The following is a 16,631-nucleotide window of genomic DNA, read 5'->3' as shown; positions in this document are numbered from 1 at the left end:
ACTCTGACAGCATCAGCCGGTTCGGCCGAGATCTATACTGTACTAGATCCCCTCTCGACCGACCCTCGACAAAACCCAACACTGAGGTTTTGATACCAAAAACCCCGCCTCCAAAAAGGGGGCATTCAAGAAAGAGAGAAAAAAACCTTTCAAAACAATTAATACAAACCATTGATTGGCCACAGCAACCAGCCAATCACACACATGTCCCCACCTGCGGTCACGTGACCCAACCCTCTCTCTTATGCAGTCGTAGTGCGTTTCCAACGCACGCTGTTGCACCCGACCAGCAAATACAGGGTATCTGCGGCCTAAAGTGGGCACACCATTACGTTCAGCGGGCGGCATCTGCACAAAAGCCAAGCCGAGGGCCTGGAGCGGTCCTCGCGCGGCTGACCTTCCTCCGCGCGACGCCTCCCGCGACGCCGTGCGTCTGCGCGCGCGGCGGGACAATGAGGGTTGCTAATCCCCTCCCAGACGAAGGGCGCCGCCGCCTGCCGCCAGTCCCACCGGAAGACGCGCTTCAGGCCCACTCGGTCGTCTCCGAGGCGATTGACCCGTCAACGACCAACGCCGCCGCCGGAGTGGAAGATTTTCCAAACTTACACCGCGCGCGCTTTCAACACTAAGAGATACGATAATCTGGCTTCCCGTCAGCTTGTTATGACGCACGACCCAGCCACCTTCGACGCAACAGACGTACTTAGGCCAAGCACCCCCGTCCTTTGACACACCAAAGAACGGGCACAACACACGCTCTCCGCGGCTCCGAACTTGGCGTCCGTGCGGCTACATGAAAGGGACACAGGATCGTAGCTACCAGCGGAGGCGACGCCAATACATGGGCCACCGGCGGCCTTCATTAATTACATGCGTAGCCCGAACTTAACACCCCCGGCCCCCTGTGGCCCCAGCATGTCAAAATATTATTCCACATTAGTTCTAGGAAGTCACCAATCGTGAGTTTGAATGACTCCCGAATCATTCGTAACGACAATGAAAATAGACATAGATGCTACTTATTTTTCCGGAATGGTATGAGCTTGAAATAGACTGTGATTTCAGACCCCCTGCGCCAATCTTCGGCTGGGGAGTGTGCGCAACAATAGTGCGCTGCCAAGTTGGCTCTTGGAACGACATGATTCCAACCAAAGGGGTTGATCGCTGCCTGTAGTGATATACAGGATCATGTGCTCTCGTGGAGGAACCGATAAACGACCCCCGGGCAACGCAACCATATATGACAAGTTGCAGGCGGGTGAGTTTGTTTTAGGGTGTCATGGCACGAAAAGGCGGATGTCAAGCACGACGACCTCCGCACTCTCCATTCGTGCTGTCAGCATAAAAGCTTCTAGTCTTCTCCTAGCTCGGGAGAAATTCCCATGCACCTCAGCATGTGTGGTTTTCACCGCAATGAATGGCGCAAGTGAACGTAATTTTATGCTTACTATTATGAACATCAGGTGAAAAACTGAAAGAACACGTGGTAAATGCGAACCAAAAAAAAAAACTTCAAGATAAACATGAGTAAAGATATGGGTAAACTGACAATGGAGTTTATTTCCAACAGTAAAAAACTGTTCTAATATTCTTACATCTGTCAACCCTTACCGCAGTGCTGCACTTGAGGATCTAGTTTTTAAGGTTCCGCCTCAGTAATTCGTTTCGTTAGATAACACGTGCTGTTACGGTCATGAGACTGACGAAAAACTGCTAGGCGCATGGTTACCAGGTTGTCACGTGGAAGGGGAGAAGGGGGTGAGCATCTTCTACCCTTCCTTTTTCTGATGATTACTGCCATATTTTTTTTACATTCCTGAATTTGAGCCGCGCCACGCAGCGATAGCTAATGCCTAACTTGTGGCGTATTATATATAGCCTTGCATGCACTGCAGTCCTCAGTAGAATGAAGGCCGTGGTTGTGGCTACACGTAAAATAAACAGAACGTAGCTGCGAAGGAGAACGTGGTAGCTCGGATTATATTTTTTTACGTTAGAGGCGTTTCTTTCACGGCGCAGCTGAATTAGGCTAGGTTTTCGTACGTTGCTCTGGGCCTGCACATAAAGAAAGCATTGCCGTGAAGTCAGCCTTATCCGTGTTTCTTTCGACCGCGAGGCGTTCTACAGATGGAGGGGCCCATGCGTCGGCATTCTTTTTTTTTTTTGTCGGATTGTTTGTTATTTTCGGTGCCTGCTTGCTTCCTTGCTTATAGGCGCCTAAAATTCCCGAGGCTGCATATTGCCTTCAAGAGCACGACACAGACGTTCTGTAGCACGAGATGTTCCGCCACACTTGCTTTAACCTTCACTAATGAAAAAATCGTGGCCGCTTCGCAATAGTGGCAGGAAGGCTGGGTAAACAGCGAAGCTGGCGGCACCACCTAGCTTATTCTTGGTTCGACTAAGTTTATGCATGGTTATGCTTGGAGACTCAGCCAAGTTTTTTGCGTGGTTATGCGCCAAGACTCGGTCACGTTTTCTGCGTTGTGTCATGGTTAGCCCCTCAGAGAGCAGTGTACGCTCCGTCATTAATGTAGAACAATGTACACGTGCCCACCGGCTTGACGGGGAAGCTCCAATAGTAGCGGAGGGAGCAGCGGGACAAGCGTTTTCTCAAACGTTTTGAACTCCTTCGGTGGCTACCGTTCGACTGGCGTTGTGTGGCGTGTGGGACGCTAAGTTGATTAACGCCATCACTACCCAGTCTTTTATATTCTTTCATTTTGGCGATAATTCTTCTTTGCGCCATCAAAACTGTAGCACTCGTCGAAACAAGCGATAGAGCGAGTCACACCGCGACGCGTTCCAATGTCGTGCTTGTAGCAGTTGTACCCACTGATCTGCTGGATGGCGCTTCGCCGCTGTCGCGGCCGGGCGCGCGCACGGCCACCGGAAGTTCAACGGCTCGTCCTGGAAGTCAGACGTCTGCTACGCTTCTCACCCGCTGATAAGCGTCCCCATTGGTGCATTTTGGCAATTTGTTCTCGCTTTATTGCATTTTGGCTGTACACATCGCGTTCAGATCGCAACTTATGCTATACCCAAATATGGGACGTTAATATGAAGCAGAATGTAATTGCAAAGTAGAACGAGAATGTCACATGGGTCTTGGTTTGAGAGGAGACGACGCAGCTCTAACGGGATTTATGCTAGAAACTTATGCTAGGGATTTATTCTAGAAAGAAAACAGCGTGGGCACGGCGTCAGGCTCTAGCCGAGTTCGTGCGCCCGTTCTGTCAAAACAGTTGTCAGTAAAGTGGTCACTGCAGAGCCTGCTGCCTGGGAATGGAGAGCTAGTTACACGGGCACAGTTAACCACGGTTAAGAAAAAGCGCGGTTAGACAAAACCGCAGTTAGCTGCGTTACACGACAGACGAAACTGCGGTTACGTCGCTAACGATGGTTAACGCAAACTGAGCTTGGCCAGTTCGGTCACGCTAACCACAGTTTCCGCAGCCGCAGTGCTCAAAATCACACAATTCAGTTCGGACGCAAGTGGCGGCGCATCAGCGGAGGCGAAAAAAAAAAAAAAGATCACCTGGCGTTCGGAAGAGACGAAGGTTCTCCAACAGCGGGCGCCCCAAAGCTGTCCCCAAGACGCGCTTGCGTTCTTAGCATCGCTCTCGCAATCAGCGCGACTGCCCGTCAGCAGCGGCTCGTTTCCCGATCCGCCCGATCAACTACGACAAGAGCCGTGCTAAATTTGCAAATTCCGTGCGTCGTCCGCCAAAAATGAATATAGCAGGCAATCTTGAAGCGTTTTCAGCACTCGGAAACGATCGGCGCGCGCGTCGGCCGTGCCTGTATACACGCCGGCGCGCCTGCCCGCACGGCACTGCTTGCGGCCCGAACCGGCCCAGACCACTGCAGCAACAGCTTATCGCATCGCCGCTCTTCGAAATCAATTTGATCGCGGAAAAGAACTTCCGCATGCGAGAAAATGGATGTTAGTGCGGTGAAAAATTGTGCTAAGCTGAAAGTCCCCAACACCGAACAGACCTAGCAAACCAAGCCGGCTGCGAGCTGTTGGGGAATTTCTCGCCGCGCACGAGTGCGTTGCGTTTGTGTCAAAAGCGAATGCTTTAACGATATTTCTTTTTGTCTACACTGCTTCTCTTTTGTTTTTTATCGTGAAGTTAAAAGTGTGCATTTATATTTGTTGCGCTCATAATCAAGTGACTCCGGTCACCAAACTTGCAATTTCGCGTGTAACATCCAAAACCGCAGTTTGCGATAACCGCGGTTAAAGTTTAGTAACCACGGTTAAACTTAACTGTGGTTAAGTTTAAGATGGCGGCGACGTTGGTATGGCAATTACAACTCACTTTTGCCCGCCCAGGCTCGCCAGGGGAGGATTTGGCGCTACGACTACAATTGGCCGGGACGCTGGGTTGAATGCTAAGATGTTGCGGTGCCGGCACGCGCTATAACGTCATCGCTGGGCGAGGTTTTCCTGCGCACGTTCGCCGGCCCAACCACCAGCCTAAACAGAATCGCTGTTAAAAGAATGGGTCGTGGCTAAACACTTCGGAGACAGATTGAGGGCGTCCGAAAGCGTACTGCGGAAGCTGATCGCGAAGCCAACCGTGTCCAGGGGCAAGAGAACGGAGCGTTTAGAGAACGCGGCGTGTTAACCAAGCGCCTCAGGCGGTAAATTTGACCAGCATTCTTTTGCATTCAGAACCCTTAAGAAGGGCTTATGATTGCTCGTACAGCTCTCGGACCAAAAAACTGGTTGCGATGACACTAACACTGTGGTCGTAATCGGAATAATTGATTGATTGTAGGTTTTATCACGCCGACGCAACGCAGGCGATGAGGCGCGCCGTAGTAGAGGGCCCCGGATTAATTCTGACCTCCAGGAGGAGGAGGAGGAAACAACTTTATTGAGACCTGCAGATGAGACGTGGCCTAAACGTCGCGTCGGTCTGCCGCACGTCGCCTGCTACCTCTTCATGCTGAACCTCCTAAGGAGGTAGCACTTTCGGGTCGCTGGCGTTCGAGGGCAGCCAACACCTGCTGGACGGCCAGAAATTGGATGTTGTAGTCCTTGCTTCTCGCCGCGTCCATAAATTGCGGTCTGGGGATCTTTGTACGGGCGTTTTTGCTTTTCGCCTCCATCGGAGAAGCGGCCACCGCGGCCGGGACTCGAACCCGCGTCCTCGTTCTCATCAGTACTACGCCTTAGCCACTCAGGGTAGTAGTCGGTGATTTCAAAGTGGCTTTGTCGGGAACGAAAAATGACCTAATTACGCGTTTCCCGTACGAGGTCAAAGTAACGATAACTTACAGGGAAGGTCACAGTGGTAATGTCAGGCAACGAAATAGCGGACGGAATGCCTAAAAAAGCAGCAAAATATGGGAACAAAATAGACTGGCGTATTCCACTACAATTTATCGAAAAAAACAGCCTGATCTTAATGTAAGAAAATATTGGAATTTTCATTGGCAGGAAGAAGAAAAGAAAAGTTACACATACCAATTGAGAAAAAATGTTCACAAATTCCGACCCACTTTCCCACAAAATATTGTACCCAGCAGGTCATTACTGAACACGGTAGATTTCCATTTTACTTTCCCATGTCTGCCATTACAAATAACAACAAATGCTAATGTAACCTTCCATCAGACAGCTTCCATCCTTATTTACAGGACTTCCCCATAACAAAAGGCACAGAGAACAACTTCTTACTGTCTATAGAAATAATCTCGAAATAAAGAAAGCCGACCTCATAAAAAATGCAGAAACGTTAAAAATTTCAGAAAAAATGGCAATCCTAATTAACGATAACATTCAACAATACTAACACCTCAAATATTTTGTTTACATTTCACACACCGTCCGGCACAAAATCAGCGGCAAACAACGCGGTAACAACTTCGAGATCTTGCGTATGTTTACGGTTAGTTTCAAGTTGTCGTCAGTATAATTATCTCATGTAATTGCCTTTTTTTTACGTTTGTTTTCAAATTTAAATCCAAACATGAACTTTCAATGTCTCTGTTATTACCCGTTATACCTTGGTGGTATGGGACGGGTCTCAGTGCATCAGCCCGTTACATATATGTGGGTTGCGATGCCACATCGATCCGGCCCAATCTACCACACAGCGGCGTACACGCAACGATTTCATGTTGGCCTTGCATGGACGTGTATGTACTACTTGCTAGCAGTCCGATCAGCCTATGCCACTGCGAAAACAAAGCCGTTGGGACCATCGTTACTAATTGACAATGTCTGGACATCTACGCTGCTCATCCACAATCGCAGGGCGGAAAGGCGTTGAAATATTTTTTTCTCTCCGACTAAGCGCTTCGGGAGCGGCTGCCCGTTTCAGCTTCGGTTTACTTAAACATATTTTGATCCTACATTGCGCTCACCACCTTCGACGATCCACCTAAACTCTGGTTGGAATGAAGCCGAAAGTAAATATGTTTGATTGAAATTCACCTAATTCTCCTTTCTCTCATTATCCTGGGGCCTGTATTGTCAAGAACCCGGTGCTTAATATTCTATTACTACTGTTAATATCTCAAGTAGTTTGTGCCCTTAAATGCTTCGACACCTTTAGTGTCGCCGTAGGAAACTACACTGATTCCAATGGCATTTTACCGAAGTTGCAAACATGGCCCGCACCGCGCGGCCTTCAAGCTTCATGCCAGCCGACTTGGTTAGTGTAGCTGAGATTTCGGAGCCTAGATTTCTACGCAGTCTCGGCGTGCTGCACCTCTGGCTCTTCCACTAACACACAGTTGCAGCGGTGCCCCCAAAACAGCATACAGCAGTCGAGCGCTAGCAGCGTTTAAGCTCCATCACATTTCTCCATGAACAGACGATGAGACAAAGATGGAGAAAAACCCAGCAAATCAAAAAATGTTTGTGGACGCCTCCATGCCCCCTCAAAGAGCTAAGCTATTTGTGAGTCTGTGTGTACCAGCTTTATTCTCAGCGCGGAATACGATTACCTTCACTATACCGAGGTGACAATTAAGGAGAGAGAAAGGGGGAAATAGGTTTCAAAGACAGGTTTACATAAAGCAGTTCCGGCTCCAGCAGGTGCCGTCATGGCTAGTGCAGCAACAGCTGATCGAGCGGGTTCGCCGGATAACGGCAGCCATTGAAGACATCGTATGAGGACATCACTCGCCGAAGGTTCTGTTCTGGCATGCAACACTGGCGGCGTGGTATGCTCACCACCACCATAAAAAAATTACCATCACTTCCTAAAAAAAATTAGGAGAAGCGCGAAAACTTTTTAACATCAAAACTTCGTTAAAACGTCCAACCTTCGCTGAAAGCGCGTCAAATCGACCGTAAAATTTTTAAAGACCCAAATCGCAAACCAAGACCGGACCCATGCGGAGATTATTCGCCTACTAAGTAAACGCATTTGAGAACGATCGAATTGCATTCCGACGCATGGTTTATGAGATAAAGATACACTACTGTAGCCCTTCTTCATGATCGATGCGCGTATTGTGTTATCTAGCAGGGTACTTTTTCGGATTTTCGAGTACCCGTTTTGACAAAATGGAAACCCGGTTTCACGCACGCGCGTGTGTCCAGTGATGTTATCACAGCTTTTCGGTCGGCCAACCGGTCTATGGAGAAATGTGTTAGTTTTGACACAACGCAATCAGTCCCACTAGAAAGCTTTCACTTTAGAAGAAAGTCTTTGCTAGGCCAAAACTCCCCTCCGAGGTTGCTGTCGGGATCTTTCCAGAAACATAGTCTGCTAGCGTTATTGATTTCGCCGTTGCCTTTATACTCTGCGCTGCGGGTGTACCTCGGATCTACTGGGGACTGCATGAGTGACCATGCTTGGCACAGCGTGTACTGTCTGCGTCAGTGGAGGATTCAGCAACTCCACCGGAAGCACGGAGGGCAACAGTATGGAGAGGATATTAGCGTATAGCTCAGCTCAAGGAAGCGGGTTCGATTCCCGGCTGCAGCGGCCGCTTTTCTGATGGAGGCGGAGAGCAAGAACGCCCGTGGTTTTGAGATTTCGTCGCACGTTAAAGATCCCCGGTTGGTCAAAATTAATCCGGAGTCCTCCACTACGGCGCGCCTCATCGCGTGTGTAACGTCGGGCGCGTTAAACCTCCAAATCAATCAATATTAGCGCCATGCAGCTTTGGTCCTACCCAAAATGTCTTATCTACTCGTGTTTGCGAAGCACTTCACCTCTAGCAATAGCTTCGATGTTGGAGGCCAATTTCTTGCGCCGACATCAATTTTCAGCGTCACGCTCATTGTGCAGTCTGGAGCGTAAACGACGCTAAGCCCAGCACGCGTCTGTTGACCAATAAGTGGTGACAAAATGAATTAAATATAAAACAAAAAAGACGAAACAGTGCTGCTCCAGTCGAGCGTCTCTACGCGCATTCGATGTAGGGGAACCGCTTTGACCTCTTTGTCGAATGGACGCACCCATAAGTCTGCCCAACCGGTTGCAATTCATTCGCGCATTTGTGTGCCAGCAGCGTGGGGTTCGCCGTTTGAAAACCGCCACATTGGTGTCGTCAAAAAGCGGCTTCGGCCCCTTTTATTCATAATTGTCATGCGTCCTTGCGGGTGACAAGTTCAAGCCGACAAGTGACCACTTTGCGACATTACATTAAGGCAGCCCGTCGACCTACTTGTCGACGGCACAACTGGCATCTAGCGACAAAAAAGATACATTACCCATTCACATAAAGAAAAAAATGTTTCAGACGTGTCTGCGATCTGCCATGCCACACGCCAAACGAAGTTGAAAAGCACAGGTGACAATACAGACACCTAAGGCACGCATCCACTAGAAACACTGTCTCACACGTTCCTTGCGTATGTAAATTTTAGGAAGAGCAACTGCGTTAGAAATACGGAACATAATGGATTATGCTGGGCAAAGCACCCATTGAAAGTAGTGAGGATCACTCATATAACAGAATAACAGAGTTACAAATAGTATGTAGCAGGTCAACATACCACCACCATAGGTGAGGGATGGCCAGGAAATATCCTGGGCCCACGTGTGAATGAAACCTAATGTGAGGCATCAGTGTCGTTCTAGATATACGGAAACGCTTTGATTTGTGGAAAATTATGACTGCCTGAAATGGTCGCCGCACAAAATGGGGTTTCCCGTACTGTGATGAGTGACACTCTGTGGACATCTTCCGGTCTTTTCTCTTACCCGTGTTCTCCAATATGCATCGCCGCTCGCAGTTCATTTCAGTGCCGTCGCAGGAGACATTGGGTACGCACTTCTTCCACGATAGTTGAAAGCTGAAGCACTTGCCCCAGAAACAACCTGCGTTAAGAGAACGGATGCCTAAATACCGAAGTTCAAAATTGGCTGCAACCGTCGTAGCTGCAATGCCTGAACACAAGTCATAAAATCCCGGGGGAAAAAATGAACACACGGCTTTAAACTACTGATATCTAATATAAAGGAATATTTGAATATTACATTCTTAGAATGGTGAACTTTTGTTTTAGCTTGAGCGCATCAATTTGAAAATGAACTTTTTAGGAGAAATTTGGGTTTCCTACATGAAGCAATAGCGTCTACGTACAGGACTCTCAGAAGCAAGATATATATAGTTAATAAAGAAATCATTAAGTAAGCTCCAATGATGAGAAAATCGCCTCCACTGAACTCTGAATACTTCGGGTCCAAATTCAGTCTTCATTTTATTAGGTGCCTAAATTGATCACATCAATGCGAAGATTGACATCTCTGAACAGAGAACTGTTGAACCTAGAAAGGAAACGCCTAGTTCTCACACCGTTTATTGTTCGACAAACGTGCGTTCACGGCAAAAAAAAAATCAATCTTCCAGGAGTTGACGTCTTTCTACAATCTTTTATACAGAAATATATAGCGTTCCGTTACTATGCTTATTGAGTACTTCTTACCATTAAACAGTTTTCGCACTCTCTCCCTGCTTTTCTTCTTCTTCATTGGTCGCCACACAGAGATTATTCAAAAGTTCCTACTGAGGTACTGCGAACCTTTATTATGGTAGTTTCATGTAAACAGCATTGAAACGTGCGATGTAGAACAAAAGCATTGCTTGCAAAATATTTCCAGGGATTTCAAAATTATTTTGCATTTAAACCATCGAACCAGGCTTACGAATTTTAAAAGTGGGGCTGTTGTAGCTGGCCGTAGTATGCGGAGCAACGGGTTAAAGATACCAAGAAAATACCGAGCGCTCGTGAGCGCGTACCTCGGAGCGACCGCTGAGCGCCCCGAATCGCGCAGTGGTTCTAGCAAAAAATAAATAAATAACTGGCGAAAACCTCGAGGACCACCTCGCGTTGCCTAGCAACCAACAACGCCACAAATGGCGCAACACCTACTCCACGGTACCTCGACGCGACTCCAGGAACGTCGCGCATGCGTCGTGCACGCACGCACCGCCGTGCTCCCAAGCTGCCTTTAAGCGTTACCGCGCATGTAATGCTTGGCAGGAGGAACACGACGATATCGATGAATATGATGGTGACTGCTACTAGCACAGTGCAAAGCCACGACGGAACATGTATATAAACGATTTTAAACTTGTGCAGATGCATGGTGATGGACCCTTCAGTGCTCACGTAGAAAGAAATCCTTCTACTTCACTATGGTTCAACCATTGTGCGAATTAGTGCAAGCTCAGAAAGTTTCATTTATTCAAAACATGCTCAATGAATGAAGCAAAGGCGCACACTCATTTTGTCTTTTGCTATCGCGCCTTAGCACCCTATCATTCGTAATGACGTGCCCAAGAAAGGGGTTTTCTGAGCGGTGTTGGCACAGAGTAATGCTTAAATCCCTCCCCTTTCACTCCAGGTCCTTGGGCTCGGTTCCCGTACCTGTCCTTCTTTGGGAATTCAAAAGCACTAATCATCTATGTTGATCGAGCAGACGGTGTCTCAGCACAACACATACGCCCGACTGATGGCAGGCAAAACAGCCGAATTCGCTAATGCTGAGTAAGGCTAGCCTTGAATAGGATTACAACGACCGGGTTTGGTTATTCGGGACACGCACGGAACCCCTGGACCACAGCAGCTTTTTTGTAGCGTAAACTACACTGGTCGAGGTTGAGCAATTTCGCGTGCACCTTGAAGGGCCGTGCTGCGCAAGCGCGAGGAGCATTGGATTGGATTGTATGAAATTGGATTGGATTAGATTGGAAGTCCCATCCAATTGGGGTACGGGAATGTAGAGAATTGGGTCTGCACATTTGCCGGTCAGCTTATTCCAAAGGAGTGACGTCATAGCCGCGGCAGACGCACTGGGGCCGGCGCGTGCCCAGCTGTGCGCCTCTGTTGCGCAGTAGCCCAGCCTGACGCTGCGCCGGAGCCGCTTGATAGCCGTTTCGCGTGGCTCCTGGTGAGCCGTGCTGCGTATGCACGAGGAGCAGTCACTGGACTGGACTGGACTGGCCTGGATTGGATTGGATTGCTGCACCTTAGCTCACGCTACGTATATCCTGACACAGCCGAGCTAAGCCACTGCTATTTTTTTTTCATATTGCCTGTTAACTATTCAGAACGAAACATACCAATTATAAACACGAAAAGCCCACAAGACACCTCAGCCACACGGTCCACACCTATACCCCAACATCCCGATAATTCTAAACTCTGGCTAAAACTACAGGTGAAGATAGCCATCGGCTCGCATGCGTCATCTTATAAACGTGAGTTTGAGGAAGGTACTTTGGACTGGATGAATATTTTGAGCATGGGGATAACACTGGTAGCAGTAAAATAAGTAGCAAGGCACAATCCTGTAATAGCTTCAAAGTAGGGATAGCAATGGCGGTTGCCACCCCCTCTAAAACATAGTAACAAAAGAAAGGAAAATGATGGTGTTGATAATAAGTTGGTTATAATTGGACACAGGCGCACCACCGGTCACGTGTCAGTGTAGGCACCACGTCATTACCATGCACAGAATAAGCGCCCTGCGCTCCACGCGCCACTTGATCGCCAAAGTCCATCCGTGCGGTCTATGCACCGAAGGTCTTTGGAAAAACGACAACAACAGATGCTGTGAACCATGACGGTGATAGAATACCGGCATATTCGTTCAATAATTCAATAGTAATACTTCGCAGTCACTACATAATGAAGGATTAGGTGTCCTGAATATTTTTAGTTGGGTGACGGTGCACCGGTTTTTGCTGCCATCCGAGGCGGACATTCGATTTCGTATAATAGAACTTCCTGATGCGCTAGTTGGTGAGTAGTTCCCATGGTTTGAAGCGCGACAAAAAACGCGGACTGCAAACACAAAGCAGACATGACAGGCGCCATCGTCTAACTTATTTTATTGCTTTTGACATAAGCTTATAGTTCCGCTAATCCAGTAGAAATTGAGGAAGGGAAAAGTGCGGTCGTAAGAAGTACTAATATGAGCAATACGAAAGGGAACACAGGAACGCGTGGCAAATAGCCTCGAAACAGACTCGGAGCGATACGCGGATGGCGCTGTGAAAAACAAAGGGGAAAAGGTGGGCCCTCTTCCACTAGCTTCTGGCACTCCCACCGCGCTTCCATTTCTACAAAGCAGCCGATTACGCCATTTCGCCGATGATATGGTACACGCCTCGAGCTTCGCGATCGCTACGCCGCCTGCCGCCGCTTCTCCGCGGCGTTGACGGGATTTGCGCTGCGTGGCCGATAGGGGCTCGTGCAGTGTTTTGGTTCTGTTTCGCTTCTTTTCGCCTTTCCGCGCACTAAAAAAACTTGTTATGGTGACGTCTATAGGCAAAGAGTACGTTTAGGTCACTTAAAGAGCAGCTGCGTCTTCGTAGAGTGCGCGATCTCTTGCAAGAGCTACCCCGAGACGCGGTTCTGCGCGCTTTGTCGCCGCTCTTCCGGCCGTTGGCGACGGAAGCAACATATCACTCATGTCACTTCCAAAACACCAGGCACGAATGAATTCTACTGCCGCCTCGTTTAGACCTGATACTGGCACAATAAGAGGTTGGCTTCATTTTGCAGCGTGGACAACGAATGCGGCTTCGTTTCGAATATATACGTCCCAGAAAAATATGTTTCGGGGATGTGATTACCCAATCCCGGACAATAACTTATGCCTTTTATAAAAATATAAACCATGGGAAAATGTTAAGTATATTCCAAGCCTGTACGTCCTTAAATATGTGCCCACACACGCCATATAGCAAGAACCAAGGCAAGTTAATGAAACCACGGAAAAATAAATGCTGTGCAAGTGCGGAATTAAGAAAGATAATAGCTCTAACGGAAATGAAAAAAAAAACAGTGCAGCTTTTGACATGCTAAAGACGTTCGTCGAAACTTAAATCAGGTAGGGTTCACTAGACCAACTATACGGGAAATGCACTGCTATTTTGCGAGACATCGGGGGGGCGGAGGGGTGGGGAAGGGAGGAGAGGGTGACACTGTGTACAAATGCGGAGCGGAATCAAGCAATGAACGTTTTAGTAGTCCCACACACAAATGTCGCGTTCACATTCCTTCTGTTTTTCTACTTCAACGAAGAGCTAATCGTACGGCGGACGCATTTTTGGAAGTTTACAGGGTAGGCTGTTCAACAAGCGATGGAAGGTGTCGTTGGAAGAGTGTGGTATGTGATGCGTCCTCTGATTTCAGTTTCTGCTTTATTCTGCAGGCTCCCTGTGCCATATGACGATATTTCGAAAAAGCATTTAGTCGCGGACGTGGATTATATTGTAAGCCTGTCTCCGCGCTGCTAGCAGAGGATATATGTAGCAGATGAATGCTTGCGGGCGCTCACCTCACGACAAGACGACTCTGTCGTGTGCTGATCCCTCAGTATACTTATGAATTGTCCATAGTACTTTGGTTCAATATTCCCGAAATTAACACAGACTGGCTTGTAAATGGTGGTGATCAATATCTGAGGAATAATATTGGCAAATGTAACTGGCGTGCTGTCAGGTATGAGTGCTCAGCTGATTATGTAAGCGCACAAAACCAATTTAAATCGTAGTGTATAGCCGTAGCATGAACATCTGAGGAACCGATGGTTACGAAGACACTGCTAGTAAATCCAGGTAAGTGTAACTACAATCAGCTCCATCATACGCCGGTTCCGCGACACTGGCCTGTGACACACACCTGGAGCTTATACAGTCCGAATGTACCACACTAAGATAGCGTCAGAAACATTTACACTCTCGTAAACACACGCCATTTGCTAACAGAGTGACTGCTCCACGTAAACACGGATTTCAAACGCCAGCAAACGGTAAATCTCAGTCGTCAAAGCGCCGAAAAAACAGCGGCGGCACTGGGGAGCGGGGCGCGGACTCCCGCGGCTGCTTTCGAAACGGGCCCCTAGGGGGATTTCAGTGGCGCCCCTACAGGCCGCGCTCGAGGCCGATAAGACTCTCGGCGAGAATGCGAATAGTTGTTAGAACAGCCTCCCCCTTTCCATTTTGTTTCCGACGGCGGCCGCTGCGTACCACTCATAGCTGGGTCTGAGGGTATTTTCTACGCGTTCCTGTGTTCCCTTTCTATAACCAGTTCGGTTATAATTTGGTGGTTGTATTCTGTTTTCTACTGTAACCCCCCTACAACAATGCCCAATGGGCGATGTAGGTACTTGTTATAAATAAATAAATAAATAAATAAATAAATAAATAAATAAATAAATAAATAAATAAATAAATAAATAAATAAATAAATAAATAAATAAATAAATAAATAAATGTGTTATCAGGTTTCTGACTGTTCGGGCTAGCGTGAGTCCTTGTTTTTCCGCTGCTATCTGGGCTTCTTGGAGTGCGACAAGTGTATTGTGCATTCTCAGTAATAGAAGGTTTACGGTATATTTGCTGCGGTGTAGCTTGACGGCTATTTTGTACACACTTTGAATAAGATGGTCTCCATTTGTTCTGTCTCTGCCTTCGTTAGGTTCAAATAGGCACTCTATATGACGCTCTAATGACAATGAGCCTGTTGACAAGCCGTAGCGTTTATTCCTGCGTACCACTGACGCGGCTGCGATTCTGGCATTGTGGTTGGCACCATCGTTTGGTCCGGCCGTGGCCAGTCACAACGGAAGGTCTCGGCGGATCATAAACTGGGGCTCGCCGTGAGTAGGGCGGGCCGCCATCACCAAACATGCTTGGAGTCATTTATACAGGGCCCGATCGCCGGGTGAAGCTCGGGGGCCATGATGGGGATGTACCGAGCCGCTACACCAGACAGGTAACGTGGCGGCCTGACAGATGACACGAACCGTGGTTGATGTGGATGCAATCTATGTACGAATAATTCTGACAGATCCAGCCAAGCTGTGAACTGCTGTGGTTTGTACTTTTTTATTTGAGTAGTGCACATACCCAATCAGGGGATCAGCGAATCATGAGAGGATAGCGAAAAGGAAACATTTTCTTACACGGCACTGTGAAAAAATAATTTAAAGTGGTTCGGAAGAATTTTGGATTCATAAACAAGAAAAGAAGTAAACGTTTAGCGCGAAAGTAATCAATGCCAATTATAATGAGAAACGATTGCAATTTTAAATTAAGCGCAGACGGGAAGAGCAAACATACCATCGGCAGAACCTCGTTTCGAAAGCCCCGAATGATAGAAGAGCCGGCAGTGATAAGGCTATCCCGAGACTGCGAAGCGGCATGTCAAGGAGCTCTCTCTGAGGTTCTAAAATCTTCGACAGGTTAAAAGATAGTGGCTGACATTCGCCTTCATTACAGTAACTGCACACAGCTATTTACGCCACGTAAGACCTGGGACCTGGGTGGGTATACCTATTTGCCGGGGTACACGACTGCTAACTCCCGTAGTAATAACCTCTAGAGAGAAAAAAAATCACTCAGGAGGGAGGGGGTGGGGCTAGTGCCTACCGGAAGAGTAATCAGTTTTCTTCACTACAAGTCCATAGATCTGGAGTGGATGCGTGAGCGCAGTCATTTTCGCGCGGAGGTTAAGTTTGGGCTACGGTAAGGGTATACAGTAATGCTAGATGTTTCAATGCTTCCCGTAAAAATAGAAAAATTGGTATCGGTGCTTGGTAAGCGTCCCGGAAGAGAGCCATATGGTGCGCCCTCGTTTGATCCCTTTCACAAAGTGGATCACAGTTGGACAAGAACGTAAAATTTTAAACAAAATATTTTACGAAAACTTTCTCCATAGTGAATTAAACCAGTGCAACGGTGACCGCATTACCCTAAACAATTCAAATCAATGTGGACCTTTTTGAGTAGCCTCAGTGTAATGGGAATGTACTAGACCCCACACACAGAACAAAATAGCACCCCATCCAAATTTCAACAATATCGCCAATAAGAGAAGGCCACCTAACTCACGTAGTACTTTCTTCTTTCCTCTTTGAGCAGCGGTGGCCGCCACCAACACGGCCATAATTAGCAGCAGCGTCGTTTTCATGGCTTCGCAAACTCCTCCGCTCACGCCAGGTTTCCTCCTTCCTCGCCAAAATCTCTGCGGAGTCTCGCCTTAGGTGCGCCAGCCACTAAAGACGTCCGCGTGGTCGTTAGACTTGGGTGTTGGTCACGAGACTCCCTCCATTCGTGGCTCCGCATCACCGCCGACCAACACAAAAAGCTGTGGGATTGGGGCACCGCGTAGTTTACGACGCCCGAAAGGCCGACAT

The sequence above is a fragment of the Haemaphysalis longicornis genome, unplaced genomic scaffold (assembly GCF_048455015.1).
Source record: "Haemaphysalis longicornis isolate Haplotype H1 unplaced genomic scaffold, Haemaphysalis longicornis Haplotype H1 scaffold_7, whole genome shotgun sequence".
Lineage (NCBI taxonomy): Eukaryota > Metazoa > Arthropoda > Arachnida > Ixodida > Ixodidae > Haemaphysalis > Haemaphysalis longicornis.
The sequence above is the reverse complement of the archived record's forward strand: the minus strand, read 5'-3'. Positions refer to the sequence as shown.